General features: G+C 43.4%; 1 long non-coding RNA gene across 1 annotated transcript; it reads right to left on the reverse strand.

The window, feature by feature from the left end:
• Nucleotides 1-5,034: 5,034 nt before the first annotated feature.
• LOC118149177 (uncharacterized) lies at nucleotides 5,035-15,562 on the reverse strand. The gene is made up of 2 exons (XR_004736455.3): nucleotides 15,484-15,562; nucleotides 5,035-7,052 (listed from the first exon to the last, which is right to left on the reverse strand). It is a non-coding gene; the product is annotated as an uncharacterized LOC118149177 (long non-coding RNA).
• Nucleotides 15,563-19,955: the final 4,393 nt, after the last annotated feature.

A 19,955-nucleotide genomic window follows, 5' to 3' on the forward strand; every position in this document is an offset into this window, starting at 1 on the left:
ATTGGAGAACAAATGCTTCAATAAATAGAACCAATAGCAGCTGCCATTTTAGAATGTACTATATGTGTAGCATATGGAAAGCTAAAGAATTGATGATTTCTCACTCAATCCTCTCAACAACACTTCCTTTGAAAGTCTTCAGTGACGTTTTAGAAAACACAACAGTCAGCCAGCAGGGTGGCTCACACCTATAATCCCAGCAGTTTGGGAGGCTAGGGTGGGTGTATCAACTGAGGTCAGGAGTTCGAGACCAGTCTGGCCAACATGGTTAAACCCCATCTCTACTAAAAATACAAAAATTAGCCTGGTATGGTAGTGCATGTCTGTAATCCCAGCTACTTGGAAGGCTGAGCGAGAAGAATCACTTGAACCCAGGAGGCAGAGGTTGCAGTGAGCTGAGATCGATCAACTGCACTCCAGCCTGGGTGACACAGTGAGACTGTCTCAAAAACAAAAACAAAACAACAAAAACCCACCACAAGCTTATCAGAACTGAATTAGAAAAGATAAAGTATAAGATAGGCTTCAGGAGCCAGGCATGGATGCTCATGTCTGTAATCCCAGCCCTTTGGGAGGCCAAGGCGGGCAGATCACCTGAGGTCAGGAGTTCGAGACCAGCCTAGCCAACATGGTGAAACCCCAGGTGTCAGGTGCCTATAATCCCAGCTACTTGGGAGACTGAGCCCGGAGAATCACTTGAAACTGGGAGGCAGAGGTTGCAGTGAGCTGAGATCATGCCATTGCACTCCAGCCTAAGTGACAAGAGCAAGACTTTGTCTCAAAAAAACAAACAAACAAACAAACAAAATTAGCCAAGCATGGTGGCACATACCTGTAATCCCAGCCACTTGGGAAGCTGAGGCAGGAGAATCGCTTAAACCCAGGAGGCATAGGTTGCAGTGAGCCCAGATTGGGCCGTTGCATTCCAGCCTGAGCGACAAGAGTGAAACTCTGTTTCAAAAAAAAAAAAAAAGACAGACCTCAGGAAAGACTGAAACCTAGGGCTGAAATGTTTCCAGAATTCTCTGCAGCCTCTACTACAATTTCTTTCTGCATGTGAGCATTTTTCTGTCCCACTACAGACTGACTTCTTCCACACAAGAGGGCATATCAACTCCAGAGCCTCACATCTCATAGTGCTCACCATCAGAGAGGACCTGAGACTACCTTTCTCCTCCAAATCAAAAAATCTGGTGGAAAGGCTCTGATCAGACCATATTAGGTCAGGTACCCATCCTCAGACCAATATTATGTCTGATATAGGGAACCATCAAATATTTTGTTTGGGTCAGTTTTCTAGCCCTAGACCAATTGTTGTGGCAGGGAAATAAGCCCCAACATGAATTACACAACTGAAAACGGAGATGTGGTCAGATGCTTGTGTTCATACTTGAGACAAAATAGTACAGGAATGCAAAGCTGTGAGAGTCCGTTTATCGAGTTGCAAGAAGGATCTGAAGAGTTCTGGAGCATGAATGGCCTTGAGTGAGGGCACTTGGCAAGCAGGACCAGTGACTACCAATATGGATTTTAGAAAATACAAGCATTCGGCTGGGAGCTGTGGCTCACGCCTGTAATCCCAACACTTTGGGAGGCTGTGGCGGGTGGATTACGAGGTCAGAAGATCAGACTATCCTGGCCAACGTGGTGAAACCCCACCTCTACTAAAAATCCAAAAATTAGCTGGGTGGGGTAGTGCACACCTGTAGTCCCAGCTACTCGGGAGGCTGAAGCAAGAGAATCCCTTGAACCAGGAAGTCGGAGTTTGCAGTGAGCTGAGATTGCGCCACTGCACTCCAGCCTGGAGATAGAGCGAGACTCTGTCTAAAAAAAAAAAAGAAAGAAAGAAAAGAAAAGAAAAACCATTTCTTGGAGATGCCTAGAATTTTATGGAGAAATAGGCCTTCCGGTGTTTTCTAAAGGGAGCGGGAAGGACTGAGAAAGGCCATGTCCCTTCCTGGAAGGTGCATACATTTTACTTTCATCCCTTGGCCAGAACTTGGTCACATGACCGCACTCAGCTGCAAAGGAGGCTGAGTGTTACTTATTATTTATTTAAAGTATTCTTTATTTTAAAGTATTTAAAGTGTTTATTTATTATTTAAGTATTTATTATTTATTTAAAGTATTATTTATTCTGGGTGACCATTTGCCAAGTTGAAATTAGAAATTCTTTTACTAAGAAAGGCCAGATGGAAATTAGAAGAAAACTTGCAACATGTGTCACAGACTATGCAATGTATATTTATTTATTATTTTGTCTGAACATAATAGTACCTTTTCTTCTTTGCGGGGAACGGTTCTCTCCTACTGCAGGGACTTGCCAAAGCAGCACCCCACTTCCCTGACGGTAAAATTCCCAACTCAGCTTGTTTCAAGCATAATACCCCCGTCTGCCTTGACTTCAGTGATTTGTGCAAAGGTCCAAATTTGACCTATCAGATCCCCTTCCTGGGATTTTCTAACTGAATTTTTCTTGGGTTATAAGGTCATAAGTATATAAGCCCATGGCTACTTAAGGCTATAGTTGAGATATGGTGACAGCAATTTAAAAGACTTAAAGCTGGCTGGTGCGGTGGCTCACACCTGTAATCCCAGCACTTTGGGAGACTGAGGTGGTGGGCGGATCACAAGGTGAAGAGATGGAGACCTTCCTGGCCAACATGGTGAAACCTCGTCTCTACTAAAAGTATAAAAATTAGCTGAGCGTGGTGTTGCACGCCTGTAATCCCAGCTACTCGGCAGGCTGAGGTGGGAGAATCGCTTGAACCCGGGAGGAAGAGGTTGCAGTGAGCCGAGATCATGCCACTGTACTCCAGCCTGGCAACAGAGACTCCATCTCAAAAGAAAAAAGACTAGAGCCAATACAGAAAGAGAAAAATGAAGAGAGAAAAATTAGAAATTTCTGGGTAATATCCAAGCTCTTGGAGCCAGTCACCCATAAAAACAAATCCACCCTTACCCTTTCTGCTGATTGGCCATTTAAACCAATACATCTCCCATTATTCCTTAAGCCCGTTCCATCTAGGATTCTGTAATTTGCAATCAAAAGTGTATTTACCTTTAAAATTTATATAAATTTTAGAAATACTTAGAAATTAAATTTCTAAACAGTTAAACACAGCTATACCATATTCAAAATCAGAGGAAGCTATTAATCATGTGACGTGTTCCTGCTAAATGGTCTCTGACTTTCAGCCTTCAGGTAACATAAATCAAAGGTATTACATTGTTGTGTTGTGTTCTGCTATGTTGTGTTGTATTGTGCTGTATTAAGTAATTCTGAACAATCACCTACAGAACCTAGCACCTATTAACTAGGCTCTAGGGACATAAGATGATAGCACTAACCAGGCACAGTGTCTCACACCTGTAATCCCAGTACTTTGGGAAGCTTAGGCAGGTGGATCACCTGAGGTTAGGAGCTTGAGACCAGCCTAGTCAACATGGTGAAACCCCGTCTCTACTAAAAATACAAAATATTAGCTGGGCATGGTAGTGCTCACTTGTAGTCCCAGCTACTCAGGAGACTGAGGGAGAAGAATCAGTTGAACCTGGGAGACGGAGGTTACAGTGAGCTGAGATCTGACCCCTGCACTCCAAACTGGGCAACAGAGTGAGACTCCATCTCTAAATAAATAAATAAATAAGGTAAGCAGTGGCACAAAAGCAGAAGTGATCGACTTGACATTTTTAACTTCATTTACCAAAGATTTCTCATAATTAATCTGCTAATATCCTTTAGTGCTAAAAGGACAACTGCTACAAAAAAAGTGTATTTTCTTAAAATTCCAAATTGGAAATATTTTTTCTTTATTATTTCCCTATGAAATAATTAAACTCTATTCTATTTTATTGTGAGAGATTTTAAGTAGAATAGTAAAGAAATCCAACTAATTTGGTGAGTTCAAATTATTGAGATGATTAATTAGTCAAGACCTTATGAATTTCTCAGACATTTTTGCCTTTTTTTTGAGATGGAGTTTCTCTCTTGTTGCCCAGGCTGGAGTTCAGTGGTCGGATCTCAGCTCACTGCGACCTCCGCCTCCCAGGTTCAAGCGATTCTCCTGTCTCAGCCTACTGAGTAGTTGGGATTGCAGGTGCCCACCACTACGCCTGGCTAATTTTTGTTATTTTTAATAGAGATGGGTTTCTCCATGTTGGCCAGGATGGTATCGAACTCCTGACCTCAAGTGATCCACACACCTCAGCCTCCCAAAGTTCTGGGATTACAGGCATGAGCCACCACGCCCAGCCAACATTTTTAATACAAGGAAAAAATAAAATAAAAAAGCTTTCTGAAGTATCCAAACTAATATATCACTATTTGAATCACAAAAAACATAATTTTTGGCTGAGTTCCCTTAAATAGGAAAATTAACTTTTTTTTTTTTTTTGAGACGGAGTTTCGCTCTTGTTACCCAGGCTGGAGTGCAATGGTGCAATCTCGGCTCACTGCAACCTCCGCCTCCTGGGTTCAGGCAATTCTCCTGCCTCAGCCTCTGAGTAGCTGGGACTACAGGCACGCGCCACCATGCCCAGCTAATTTTTTGTATTTTTAGTAGAGACAGGGTTTCACCATGTTGACCAGGATGGTCTCAATCTCTTGACTTCGTGATCCACCCTCCTCAGCCTCCCAAAGTGCTGGGATTACAGACGTGAGCCACCGCGCCCAGCCAGAAATTAACTTTTTACATAGTAGGTGATAGTCAATAATACTTATGTTTTCACTAGATCATGTGTACATAACTATTTTGCTCAAAAGAGTTATTTATTTAAATCAAACAGGTTTGACAAGACTCTAGGATGCAGTGGTCAATAGTATCCTTCATGCGACAGCTACCATGAAACCAAGCATACAGAGCCAAGTAAGCATTGACAAGTTCTGTAGAGCCCAGCTCAAGCTGTGGTGATCATTGGATGAAATCCAGCCAAGATCCCTTGGCCTAATAAGAGGTTTGAGTTTCTCAGGAGAACCCGGGCAAAGCCAAATTAAGAGAAAAAGGAAGGTGAAAGAAAACTTAAACATTTCACTGTGAGTTTTTTCCATTTTTTATTGTGGTGAAATACACAGAACATAAATGGACTGCAGTATCGTAGCCATTTTTAAGTACCATATATAGTTCACTGGAATTAGCCACATTCAGATTGCCGAGCAGCCATCACCACCATTCGACTCCAGAACTCTTTTCACTTTGCAAAACTGAAACACTATATTCATTAAAAAATACGTCTCCATTTTCTCTGTTCCCCCCAACCCCTGGAAATCACCATTCTACTTTCTGTCTTTGTGTTTTTTATTGCTCTAGGTTTGTTTGTTTTTTTTTTTTTTTGAGACAGACTTTCACTCTTATTGCCCTCGCTGGAGTGCAACAGCACAGTCAGCTAACTGCAACCTCTGCCTCCCAAGTTCGAGCAATTCTCCTGCTTCAGCCTCCAAGTAGCCCACGCTCAGCTAATTTTTGTATTTTTAGTAGAGAAGGGGTTTTACCATGTGGGGCAGGCTGGTCTCGAACTCCTGACCTCAGGTGATCCACCCATTTCCACCTCCCAAAGTGCTGGGATTACAGGGGTAAGCCACCACACCCAGTGCTCCAGGTACTTTGTATAAGTGAAATCATACCTACAGTATTTGTCTTTTCTTGTGACTGGCTTTTCTTTTTTTTGAGACAGAGTCTTGCTCTGCAGCCAGACTGGAGTGCAGTGGCGCAATCTCAGCTCACTGCAACCGCTGCCTCCTGTGTTCAAGCAATTCTTCCACCTCAGCCTCCCAAGTAGCTGGGACCATAGGCACGTGCCACCCTGCCCGGCTAATTTTTTTGTATTTTTAATAGAGACGGGTTTTCACCGTGTTGGCCCAGATGGTCTCGATCGCTTGACCTCGTGATCTGCCTGCCTAGGCCTCCCAAAGTGCTGGGATTACAGGCGTGAGGCACCAGCCTGGCCGTGACTGGCTTATTTTACCTAGCATAATGTCCTCAAGGTTCATCCATATTGTAGCATATGTCAGTGTTCCCTTCCTTTTTAAGGCTGAATAATATTCCATTGTGTATGTATAGCATATTTTGTTTATCCATTCATATGCTGATGGACATTTAGTGAACTGTACTGTTTTTATGAATTAAAATTACATATTAATAATCTCTAGTATCAGCTATATTTAATAAATATGCGTTTAATAAATATACAGAAACATAGTTAAATTGATGGTAAGTTAGGAAATTCAGTTTTGTTTCCAAATCTCAAAAAGATATCAGAGAGAATATATTTGTCTCTACAACTCATTAGATGAATGATTTTTTTTTTTTGAGACGTAGTTTCGCTCTCGTTACCCAGACTGGAGTGCAATGGCGCAATCTCGGCTCACCGCAACCTCCGCCTCCTGGGTTCAAGCAATTCTCCTGCCTCAGCCTCCTGAGCAGCTGGGACAACAGACGCACACCACCATGCCCAGCTGATTTTTGTATTTTTAGTAGAGACGGGGTTTCACCATGTTGACCAGGATGGTCTCGATCTCTTGACCTCGTGATCCACCCACCTCAGCCTCCCAAAGTGCTGGGATTATAGGCGTGAGCCATCGTGCCCGGCCTGATGAATGATTTTTGTCAAAATTGTTACAAGTTTAATAGGAAACTTTCAATGATAAAGCAACTACCCCTACTGTGGTATGTTGAGAGTAGGACCCATCCACCCACAAACTGTTGTTTGATTAAACCCATTGTCCAGGGTTCTGACATCAGCAGGCCGTGAGGGATTCGAGTGAGGCTATTCTTGATACTCAGAAGATTTATGTTCCACAGATGAGTAACTGTAGTAATTAACTGCATTTAAGATGTTATTGCTTAGGGATGCTTTAGATTTGTACTAGCAATAGCTCAAGAATGAACTTACTGGCGAGTACAGGAGAAGTTTCAACAATTTAGCCCAAAGAAAGCTCTAGGAAAGCATTTATTTGCAGCTGTCTCCAGTAGAGGTTGTTCATCCTCTCAGGCTCCGCGGTCTCCAGGACAAGTAATTTGGTGGTTGCATTCTCTTGGCTTCCCGGTTTTCCTCTAAAAAACAGAGGATTGAAAAGATATCAGTAACTCACCCGAGGTCATATATCAGGGAAGTTGTAATGAGTTCTCCAAAGATGCTGTCGTCTCTGAAATCTTTTTTTTTTTTTTTTTTTAGACAGAGTCTCTCTCTGTTGCCAGGCGCCAGGCTGGAGCGCAGTGGCGTAATCTCAGCTCACCGCAACCTCCGCCTCCTGGGTTCAAGCAATTCTCCTGCCTCAGCCTCCTGAGTAGCTGGGACTACAGGCACCCACCACCATGCCCAGCTAATTTTGAATCTTTAGTGGAGATGGGTTTTCACCATGTTGGCCAGGATGGTCTTGATCTCTTGACCTCGTGATCCGCCCGCCTTGGCCTCCCAAAGTGCTGGGATTACAGGCCTGAGCCACCGCACCCGGCCACTTGCTCCTTCTCAAAAGATAACCTAATCTCGCAGTTCACTTAGAAAATTGAGGCCTTGGTACAAATGGGAAGGAATTTCCTTACCCTTCAGGCCCTGCATTCATAAGCCTGTGTTCAGCTGAATCTATCCTTACCTCACACACATTTCTGAACAAAAGCCCTTCCCTCTGGCATAGAGAAAATGCCCCATCTATTCAAGATTAATTTTCCCCATTATTGTACATGGTTCCATCCCCTTCTGCTTGCTCAGGGAGTTTGGGCCATTAATGTTTCATTTATCTTCCATATTTTCCACTTCTCTTTCTCTCCTGGATTCCTCCCTGAAGTCCACACTACCCTCATTTTATTTATTTATTTATTTATTTATGAGACAGAGTTTCGCTCTTGTTACCCAGGCTGGAGTGCAATGGCATGATCTCGGCTCACCGCAACCTCCGCCTCCTGGGTTCAGGCAATTCTCCTGCCTCAGCCTCCCAACTAACTGTGATTACAGGCACGCGCTACCATGCCCAGCTTATTTTTGTATTTTTAGTAAAGACGGGGTTTCACCTTGTTGACCAGGATGGTCTCGATCTCTTGACCTTGTGATCCACCCACCTTGGCCTCCCAAAGCGCTGGGATTACAGGCTTGAGCCACCGCGCCCAGCCTAGTACCCTCACTTTAAAACAAACAAAATGAAAGCCAGCTTCCTTAAACATTCATTGGAACCCGCATCTCTTTTAAACAACTGAGCTTCCCCACAAACGAGCTTCTTGAATTACACAGCAAATCTCTCCTCTCTTCTTCCTCAACTCCCATTTGCGCTTCAAACCACTTCAACTGGGCTTCCATTTCCACCAGTTCACTGCACCTGTTGTAGCAAATGTCCGTCGAAGCTGTACTTGTCACCTCTTTCATGATTACTATTGTTTACCTATGCATTCTGCTTTTTCGCTGAATATAGCTTTAAATTTCTGTCTATGCAGTTACTGCACAGTTTTTTGTTTGTTTGTTTGGAGACAGAGTTTCACTCTCATTACCCAGGCTGGAGTGCAATGGCTCGATCTCAGCTCACTGTAACCTCCACCTCCTGGGTTCAAGCGATTCTCTCGCCTCTGCCTCCCGAGTAGCTGGGATTAGAGGCACCTGCCACCATGCCCGGTAAGTCTCTTATTTTTAGTACAGATGGGGGGTTTCGTCATGTTGGGCAGGCTGGTCTCGAACTCCTGACTACTGCAGTTTTCTTAGTCATTAAATTATATAGATTTAGAGCATTAGGCTGAGCGCGGTGGCTCACACCTATAATCTCAGCACTTTGGGAGGCCAAGGCGGGCAGATCACAAGGTCAGGAGATCGAGACCATCCTGGCTAACACAGTGAAACCCCATCTCTACTAAAAATACAAAAAAATTAGCTGGGTGTGGTGGCTCACGCCTGTAGTACCAGCTACTCAGGAGGCTGAGGCAGGAGAATCCCTGGAACCCGGTAGGCGGAGGTTGCGGTGAGCCGAGATGGCTCCACTGCACTTCAGCCTGGCGACAGAGCGGGACTCCGTCTCAAAAACAAAACAAAACAAACAAAACGAGCTTTAGACAAAAAAGAGAGAAAGAAATTAAATAAATAAATAAAGATTTAGAGCGTCTTTGCGACAGTGTTGTCGGAGGTCGAGCAGTTCCTGACGACGCTGACCAGACTCTCCCAGGAGTGCTGGACGTTGGGAACCATCTGTTATCACCTCGAAAAAGTATGACGGTCAAACCAAACCCGCTCCAAAGATAGATTCTGTGGAGGGCTTTGAGCCCTCAGACAAGTGTCTGTTAAGAGCTACCGATGGGAAACAGATCAGCACTGTGGTGAGCTCCGAAGACGTGAGTTTCAGATGGCTTATGCAAACCGACCGAGAGCTAACGGATGGGCTGAAGAGGGACAACAAGAAGGAAGGTAAGAAGCCCAAAGCAGCAGGACGGCGAAGGGCACACATTTCCTGCTTTCACCAATTAACCGCTGAATTGCTATTTTTTTCCTTTGGTTTTTACTTTTGGCCGCCTAGCCAGGTTTCTGGTTCCCCCACAGTAGGTGTTTTTACTTAAGATTAGGGTCCTTTGGAAAGAATAGCTGCAGTGTTTTGTTTTGTTTTTTTGAGATGGAGTTTCGCTCTTGTTACCCAGGCTGGAGTGCAATGGCGCGATCTCGGCTCACCGCAACCTCTGCCTCCTGGGTTCAGGCAATTCTCCTGCCTCAGCCTCCCGAGCAGCTGGGATTACAGGCACGCGCCACCACGCCCGGCTAATTTTTTTGTATTTTTAGTAGAGACGGGGTTTCACCATGTTGACCAGGATGGTCTCGATCTCTTGACCTTGTGATCCACCTGCCTCAGCCTCCCAAAGTGCTGGGATTACAGGCGTGAGCCACCGTGCCCGGCTAGCTGCAGTGTTTATAGGGTAGTTGTTGTAAGACTCTAGTTTATTTCCCACCTGGCTAATTGATCTGTGCTGCATGGTTGTATACTCCCGGATTATAGATTAAAAGGCTCTGTAGTCATCTCTGTGAAAAGCAAGCTGTCATTAAACATGTTTGTTTATAAAAAATTATATAGATTTAGATTATTAGATTAGGCTATTATATTATACCTGTATCTCTGATGTGAAAGAAGCTTTCTTCCATTTCATTTTTGAAGTGGTTGCTCCTGGTATAGAGAAACACATATTATTTTTGTGTGTTGATCTTGTCAGCCTGCTCTTATTGGTTTCAATAGTTTGTCAGGTTTCTTTTCTTTTCTATGTAGGTCATCGTGTCATCTTCAAATAAAGACAATTTTCTCTTTCCAGTCAATACATCCCCTTTTGCTCCCATATTATTATGTGTGTTTGACTTCTGTAAATGTGAAAAAGTGGCATGAATCTCCCCTCATCTGGGACTTCCTCTGAAGATGCATTATTAAGTATAATGTCTGCTTTGTCTGCTTGTACATTATGAATGTTTATCAAGTTAAGACATTTTCTTTCCTTTTTTTTTTTTGATAAGAACTTTTTAAAAATTGCATTTTAGGTTTTGGGGTACATGTGAAGAACATGCAAGATTGTTGCATAGGTACACACGTGACAGTGTGATTTGCTCCCTTCCTCCCCTTCACCTATATCTGGCATTTCTCCCCATGCTATCTCTCCCCAACTCCCCACCCCCGCTGTCTCTCCCCTATTTCCCCCCAACAGACCCCAGTGTGTGATCTCCCCTCCCTGTGTCCATGTGTTCTCATTGTTCAACACCCACCTATGACTGAGAACATGTGGTGTTTGATTTTCTGTTCTTGTGTCAGTTTGCTGAGAATGATGGTTTCCAGGTTCATCCATGTTCCTACAAAGGACACTAATTACTGTTTTTGATGGCTGCATAGTATTCCATGGTGTATATGTGCCACATTTTTCCTGCCCAGTCTATCATCGATGGGCATTTGGGTTGCTAAGAACTTTTATTGTTTACTCAGGAATGGATGTTAAATTTTGTCAAATCCCTTTTATTTATCTGTTGAAATAATCATATATATTTCCCATTTTAGTATCTAAAGTATTTAGGGAAATTATATTTAAAGACTTTCTAATATTAAACCATTTCTATAAGCCTGGAATAAATGGAATAAATCCTACTTGGTCCTGGTGGATTATCCTTTAAATACACTTCTGGCTTCATTTGTTAATATTTAAGACTTTGCACTTGTATTCATAAATAGAATGGCCTATAATTTTCTTTTCTGGTGCTATTTCTTTTTTTTTTTTTTTTTTTTTTTTTTTTTTTGAGACAGAGTCTTGCTCTGTCGCCAGCCTCCAGGCTGGAGTGCAGTGGCACAATCTCAGCTCACTGCAACCTCTGCCTACCGGGTTCAAGCAATTCTCCTGCCTCAGCTTCCCAAGTAGCTGGGACTACAGGTGCGTGCCATCATGCCCGGCTAATTTTTATACTTTTAGTAGAGATGGGATTTCACCATGTTGTCTAGGATGGTCTCAATCTCTTGACCTTGTGATCCACTCGCCTCAGCCTCCCAAAGTGCTGGGATTACAGGCATGAGCCTCTGGTGCTATTTCATATGCTTTTGGTAGGCTGGCTTTGCCAGGTTACAAACTAAGATGGACTGTTTTCTTTCTTTCTTTGTCTTTATGCTAGGCTGAGTTACAATTATTTCTCTCTAACCAGTGTTGAAATGTAAACTCTCTGAGAGCAGGAACTGTGCTTGTCTCATCGTGTGCTATCTTCCCAGCATCTAGAACAGTGCATAACACTTGGCAGAGGACAGAAAAATGTTGAATGGCCGGGCACGGTGGCTCACACCTGTAATCCCAGCACTTTGGGAGGCGGAGGCAGGTGGATCACAAGGTCAAGAGATCGAGACCATCCTGGTCAACAAGGTGAAACTCCGTCTCTACTAAAAATACAAAAAAATAGCTGGGCATGGTGGCACGTGCCTGTAATCCCAGCTACTCAGGAGGCTGAGGCAGGAGACTTGCCTGAACCCAAGAGGTGGAAGTTGCGGTGAGCCGAGATTGCGTCATTGCATTCCAGCCTGGGTAACAAGAGCGACACTCTGTCTCAAAAAAAAAGAAAAGAAAAATGTTGAATGAATGAAGCTCTCCCCACTTTGACCTCTCAAGGTGCATTGTATCTTTTTACAGGTAATCATTATATTCTAGTGCTTTCTTCTTTACTAAATTTTCTGATTTTTATTTTTTATTTTTATTCTATTTTTTATTTTTTATTTACTTTGAGATGGAGTTTCTCTCTGTCTCACCTAGGCCGGAGTGCAGTGGCACAATCTTGGCTCAGTGCAGCCTACGCCTCCCAGGTTCAAGCGATTCTCCTGTCTCAGCCTCCCGAGTAGCTGGGACTACAGGTGCCCACCACCACACTGGCTAATTTTGTATTTTTAGTAGAGATGAGGTTTTACCATGTTGGCCAGACTGGTCCCAAACTCCTGACCTCAGATAATCCACCTGCCTTGCCCTCTCAAAGTGCTGAGATTACAGGCGTGAGCCACTGTGCCTGGCCTCTCTTGTATTTTTATTTTTATCTCTTTATCTGATTTTTCCCTGTATTATTGATTGTGCCTAGCAAGGAGAAATCTAATCAGTATTTGTTAAATAAATTAAAGAAAAATGTAAGTAACATGAAAGAACAGGATGCCACTGTACTTTAGATGAGGCACAAGGCTTGGCCTAAACAAAACTTTTCTCTGGTGACAACCAGCTGCATTATAGGCCTCATTAACCTCGTCTTGCTGTTTCTGGCTCAGTGCTCTGCTGCTGTCCCACAGAGCCTGTTACTTTTCCTTCTACTGCCATAAAATTACCCGTCCTATTTTTTATTTCCTCAGGGTCTAAGATTTCAGCCAGCAAGTCAAACAAACTAATTTTCATTAATAGAGAACAGTAATTGGAGAAGCCAAAGGGAGCACATGCCTAGGCAATAAATGTGCATTTTTAATAAAACACTGTGCTTTTTCTAATTATAGAAGACACTTTTTATTATAGAAAAAATTGTAAGCACCAAAAAATAGAAAATAAAAAGCACACACACAAAATTCAGGCGAGTCATAATATTTCGGTTGTAACGTAGCAGAGTAGTTAAGAGCCCGGACTCCACTGCCTAAGCTTGACTCCCGCCTCTACCACCTTCTAGCTATTTGACCTTGGGCAAGTTTCTTAACCCGTCAATGTCTCAGCTTTATCATCTGTAAAACAGAGATAGTGATAACACCTATTATTGCTATGAGACTTAAATGAGAGAGACTAATGAGACTTAAATGTAGAGTCCTTAAAACAATCTCTGGCACATAATAAGGTCTAGGTTAGGTTGTTTCTTTTTTTTCTTTTTTCTTTTTTGAGACAGTCTTGCTCTGTTGCCCAGGCTGCAGTGCAGTCATGCGATCTCAGCTCACTGTAACCTCTGCCTCCGGGTTCAAGCAGTTCTCTTCCTTAGCCTCCTGAGTAGCTGGGATTACAGGCATCTGCCACCACGCCCAGCTAATTTTTGTATTTTTAGTAGAGACGGGGTTTCATCATCTTGGCCAGACTGGTCTTGAAATCCTGACCTCGTGATCCACCCGCCTTGGCTTCCCAAAGTGCTGGGATTACAGACATGAGCCACCACACCCAGCTATGTTAGGTATTCGCTATTATTGTTTTGGCAGCTGTCCTTCCAGATAGATAAGACAGACCAACAGAGAAGAGATATAACTATAAACACGTGTACTTTCAAAAGTACTGGAATTGTTCTTTTTTTTTTTGAGGCAGAGTCTTGCTCTGTTGCCAGTGCAATCTCAGCTCACTGCAACCTCTGCCTCCTGGGTTCAAGCGATTCTTCCGCCTCAGCCTCCCGAGTAGCTGAGACCACAGGCACGTGCCTCCACACCTGGCTAATTTTTGTATTTTTAGTAGAGACGGGGTTTCACCATGTTGGCCAGGATGGTCTCGATCTCTTGATTTCGTGATCCACCTACCTCGGCCTCCCAAAGTGCTGGGATTACAGGTGTGAGCCACCATGCCCAGCCTGGAATCATTCTTTACCTGTATCTTCTTATTGCTTTTGTCACTTAAAAGCACGCCATGAGACCAGACACGGTGGCTCAGCCTGTAGTCCGAGCACTTTTGAAGGCTCAAGTGGGAGGACTGCTTGAGCCCAGGAGTTTGAGACTAGCTTGGGCAACATAGCAAGAACCTGTCTACAAAAAAAAAAAAAAAAAAAGGCCAGGTATGGTGGCACATGCCTGTAGTCCTAGCTACTAAGTAAACTGAGGTGGGAGGATTGCTTGAGACCAGGAGTTGAAGGCTGCAGTGAGCCATGATCTTGCCACTGTGCTCCGGCCTGGGCAACAGAGCAAAATCCTGTCTCAAAAAAAAGAAAAAACTAAAAACAAACAAAAAAAAAAACTTTTGCCCCCCCAAAATCTACAAATAAAATAATATACATTTTTTAAATATGACCTTTTGAGGACAAAATATTCTTCCCTCCAACCTCCCAAACTCATTCTTTTCCCTGCTGCCCAGACAACTGAGTGAAACAGTGGAGGACGGCAAGAATCCCAGCTACAGCCATCAGTGATATTACCTTAACATTAACACTGCAATGTTACCCAGCGTCTTCACGCCACAAAGAACTTGCCAGTGTAAAAAGGAGGAGTCGGATGTGGGATATTTTTAGTCTCTGCTGATCCCTGCCACGTGGTTGTTAATAGTAGCTGAGGTTATCATCTACTGCTCACTTACGCTCTTCAAGCACTGAAGCAAGCCTTTGCCTTCATTCATCCTCACGATAATACATACCAATATTATGACATTTTATCAATATTAGTATGTATTATACATATTAATAATATTATAAGAATTATAGGCCGGGCGCGGTGGCTCACGCCTGTAATCCCAGCACTTTGGGAGGCCAAGGCAGGTGGATCACGAGGTCAAGAGATCGAGACCATCCTGGTCAACATGGTGAAACCCTGTCTCTACTAAAAACACAAAAATTAGCTGGGCATGGTGGTGCGTGCCTGTAATCCCAGCTACTCAGGAGGCTGAGGCAGGAGAATTGCTTGAACCCGGAGGCGGAGGTTGCGGTGAGCCGAGATCGTGCCATTGCACTCCAGGCTGGGTAACAACAGCGAAACTCCAGCTCCAAAAAAAAAAAAAAAGAATTATAATGAACAACACTGAGGTTCACCCAGGTTAAGGAGATTTGTTTAAAGTTACATGATAAGTGGCAAAGCCGGGATTCAAGCCCAAGCTAGTTTAACTCCAAAACCAGGACATCAGAATGTCTCTAAGCATGTTATTACTAATCTGTTTCATTTAGCAATTTCAATTCCTCAGAAGACTTTCATATACATAGTTTGGCCCTAATAAGCCTGTGGGATATAATTAAAGGCATTAGGATCGATTCACAGCTAGGGAACTAAGGCAAAGTCTACTGCAATATAATAATAAACACAAAACCTCACATGTCCATTGCTGCCTATTAGGGTTGTAACCAGTGCCGTACCTGCAGTTAGAACTCAAAATTACTCACATAAGCACTTCGAGTTCGATGTAGATGACAGCTCTATAGATATCCCACACCCATCGTTTCTCCTAGCTGCAGCAGGAATGCCAGTGACAGAATGACGACAGGAGTTCTGGCCAACTCCAACCCATCCTCATTCAGCAAGCTTGTTCTTTCTCTGTTTGTGCTCCCAGCTGACAGAGTTACCTCAAAAAAAGAAATCATTTCTGCAAACATTTGAAGCAGCTCAACCCTCTGGCGTTTAGCAGAGTAAGACTCTGTCAGAATAATCTAGAAATCTGTTTTCTGATGCTAGAATTAAAATGCCTGCATTTTTAGGTGTTTGTTTTGTTTTGTTTTGTTTTTTGCCATTGTTCCGCCATTAGATTTGCCCAAAAATATAAATATACGCATAGGCTTTGACTTATTCAAAATAGCATACTTTGAACATTGCAGCTTTATTATTTTATGTTTACTTATGGGCCTTATAAATGTCAGGGCCAGGTGCAGTGGTTCTCGCTTGTAATCTCAGCACTTTGGGAGGCCGAGGTGGGTGGATCACCTGAGGTCAGGGTTGAAGACCAGCCTGGCTAACATGGTGGAACCCCATTTCTACTAAATATACAAAACATTAGCCAGGCGTGGTGGCGCACTTGTAATCCCAGCTACTCCAGAGGCTGAGGCAAGAGAATCTCTTGAACCCGGGAGGCAGAGGTTGCAGTGAGCCGAGATCATGCCATTGCACTCTGGCTTGGGCAACAAGAGAGAAACTTCGTCTCAAAAAAAAAAAAAAAGTCATTACGATTTAGAGTACTAGTACAGTGCACTGCATAACTGATTTTAACAGCTTTTTTCATAAGACCAACCCTTGACAGCTTACCAATACTTAAATATTTTCTAATGAGTGATATATTGGTAAAAGAGTATTCCAATGCAGAGCTAGGCTTAGGAGAAATTGAGCCCAAGAAATGAGGGGGCATAACAGCAGGAGAGAAAATGGCAGTCTGAATCTGGGAGACCTAAGCGTCAGAGACAGAGAGGGGAACACACGGTTCAGATATGGGTAGCATGGGTACCCTCACTGACAAAATACAGTGCTGTTTAGAGCATCTGATGTCCTATAACACAGAACTGTCAGCTGCCTGGGTTCCAGCCTCTAGAAAAGAGAAAAACAATATGCCAACCACATCCCTAATTCAAGGGTTGCCATATATGTATAATTCTATTGCCTCCCTTAAGCTGAAGTCATTTTTTTTTTTTTTTTTTTTTTTTGAGACGGAGTTTCGCTGTTCTTACCCAGGCTGGAGTGCAATGGCACGATCTCGGCTCACCGCAACCTCCGCCTCCTGGGCTCAATCAATTCTCCTGCCTCAGCCTCCTGAGTAGCTGGGATTACAGGGCATGCGCCACCATGCCCAGCTAATTTTTGTATTTTTAGTAGAGATGGGGTTTTACCATGTTGACCAGGATGGTCTCGATTTCTTGACCTCGTGATCCACCCGCCTCGGCCTCCCAAAGTGCTGGGATTACAGGCGTGAGCCACTGCGCTTGGCCAGCAATTTTTTTTTACTGTCTTTTCAATTGCTTCTATAGTCATTGGCTATTAGATTCCCTACCTCTTTTTGAGTCAGTTTTGGTTTCTATTTACTTAGAAATTCCTGTTTCACCTAAATTTTAAATTTATTGCTATAAGGTAATGCGCAATACATGATTATGCTTTTAAAATCTTCACTATTGGCTGGGCGCGGTGGCTCACGCCTATAATCCCAGCACTTGGGGAGGCCGAGGCGGGTGGATCCCAAGGTCAAGATATTGAGACCATCCTGGTCAACATGGTGAAACCCCGTCTCTACTAAAAATAAAAAAAATTACCTGGGCTTGGTGGTGCGCGCCTGTAATCCCAGCTACTTGGGAGGCTGAGGCAGAAGAATTGCCTGAACCCAGGAAGGGGAGGTTGCTGTGAGCCGAGATCGTGCCATTGCACTCCAGCCTGGGTAACAAGAGCGAAACTCCGTCTCAAAAAAAAAAAAATTCACTATTTCTGTGATTATATCTCCTTTTCATTCCAGTGCTTTGTTATTGTTTGTTTTGAGACAGAGTCTCACTCTGTTGCCCAGGTTGGAGTGCAGTGGCACCATCTCAGCTCACTGTAACCTCTGCCTCGCAGGTTCAAGTGATTCTCCTGGCTCAGCCTCCTGAGTAGCTGGAATTACGGGCACATGTCAGCACACTTGGCTAATTTTTGTATTTTTAGTAGACACAGGGTTTCACCATGTTGGCCAGGCTGGTCTCGAACTCCAGGCCTCTGGGTAACAGGCGTGAGCTACTGTGCCTGGCCCCAGTGCTGTTTTTATATTTTCTCTCCTTCTCCATCTTTCTTTCTTTTTTTAATCAGACTTGCCAAAGATTGGTCTATTTTATTGGTTATCAAAGAATCAGATTTTTAGTACACTAATTGAGTATGCTTTTTATTGTTTCATTAATTTCTGCCTTTTTATCTCTTTTAATTCCGTCCCCCAACTTTTATAAGAGTTGTTTGTGATGTTCTGTGCTTAGCTTATTGAGTTTAATGTTTGGGTCATTGATTTTCTTTTCTTTCTTTTGTTTTCTAGCCCAGAAATCACTTTATTCCAGACGGATTGCAATCTTTTATATTTTTTGAGTGCATTTCTAAAGTATACATTTTCTTTTGAATGTCACTTTCTGTACACTATAGGTTTTGCTTTGTAATATTTTCCGTACTGTCTTTAATTTCCATTTTGATTTACCCTTTAACCCAAGGGGTTCTTTTTTTTTTTTTTTTTTTTTTTTTTTTGAGACAGAGCCTCACTCTGTCACTCAGGCTGGAGTGCAGTGGCATGATCTCAGCTCACTGCAACCTCCACCTCCCAGATTCAGGCGATTCTCATGCCTCAGTCTCCCGAGTAGCTGGGATTACAGGTCCCCACCACCACCATCTGGCTAATTTTTGTATTTGTAATAGAGAAGGGATTTTACCATGTTGACCAGGCTGGTCTTGAACTCCTGACCTCATGTGATCTGCACCCCTCAGCTTCCCAAAGTTTTGGGATTACAGGCATGAGCCATCTGTTATATTACAGGCATGAGCCCACCACTGGGAGTGGTGGTGCACGCCTGTAATCCCAGCTACTTGGGAGGCTGAGGCAGGAGAATTGCTTGAACCCCGAAGGCAGAGGTTGCAGTGAGCCGAGATTACATCACTGCACTCCAGTCTGGGCAACAGAGAAAGACTCCGTCTCAAAAACAGTAATAATAGGCCGGGCGCGGTGGCTCACGCCTATAATCCCAGCACTTTGGGAGGCTGAGGCGGGTGGATCACGAGGTCAAGAGATCAAGACCATCATGGTCAACAAGGTGAAACCCCGTCTCTACTAAAAATACAAAAATTAGCTGGGCATGGTGGTGCGCACCTGTAATCCCAGATACTTGGGAGGCTGAGGCAGGAGAATTGCTTGAACCCAGAAGGCAGAGGTTGTGGTGAGCCGAGATCGTGCCATTGCACTCCAGTCTGGGTAACAACAGCAAAATTCCATCTCAAATAATAATAATAAATAAAAATAAAGTTCAGCTGGCCATGGTTGCTCATGCCCGTAATCCCAGCACTTTGGGAGACTGAGGCGGGCGGATCACAGTGTTGGGGGATGGAGACCATCCAGGCCAACATGGTGAAACCCCCGTCTCTACTAAAAACACAAAAATCAGCCTGGTGTGGTGTTGCACACCTGTAGTCCCAGCTACTCAGGAGGCTGAGGTAGGAGAATCACTTGAACCCAGGAGGTGGATGTCACAGTGAGCTGAGATCGTGACACTGCACTCCAGCCTAGCGACAGAGGGAGAGTCTGTCTCAAAAATAAATAAATAAATAATAAAGTTGAAGGATATGTAGCAAAGAAAATTACTTACAACAACCCAATATTATAATCTGTCTGTAAAATAAACACGTCTACTCCTTCCAACTTCATAAGGGTGAAAAATAAGAGTTTAAAATATGAAAGCAGAGATAAGATGTATTAGTCACTTGTGAAAATAGCTCTTCAATTGTGTGCCTGTAAGTTGGCAGGGGAAAAAAAGAAACTCAGTTTCAAAACAGAAAAATTATATATTGCTATGTCTGTACAATTGTTATAGCCAATGTCTCTAAACAGAAAATTGTGCAGTAGTGCAAGGGAATTAGCAATAATACCAAGAATGATTAGATTCAGATTTCAAATCCCATATGAAAATAAATTACATTGTTTTTTCTTAAACTAATTATTATTTTTTTTCTTGACATGGAGTCTCACTCTGTCGCCCAGGCTGGAGTGCAGTGGCATGATCTCAGCTCGCTGCAACCCCCACCTTCCAGGTTCAAGTGATTCTTGTGCCTCAGCCTCCCAAGTAGCTAGGATTACAGGTGTGTGTTGGTGACCAGCTAATTTTTTGTATTTTTAGTAGAGACAGGGTTTCCCCATGTTGGCCAAGCTGGTCTTGTCAAGTGA

Source organism: Callithrix jacchus, chromosome 18 (assembly GCF_049354715.1).
Source record: "Callithrix jacchus isolate 240 chromosome 18, calJac240_pri, whole genome shotgun sequence".
NCBI lineage: Eukaryota > Metazoa > Chordata > Mammalia > Primates > Cebidae > Callithrix > Callithrix jacchus.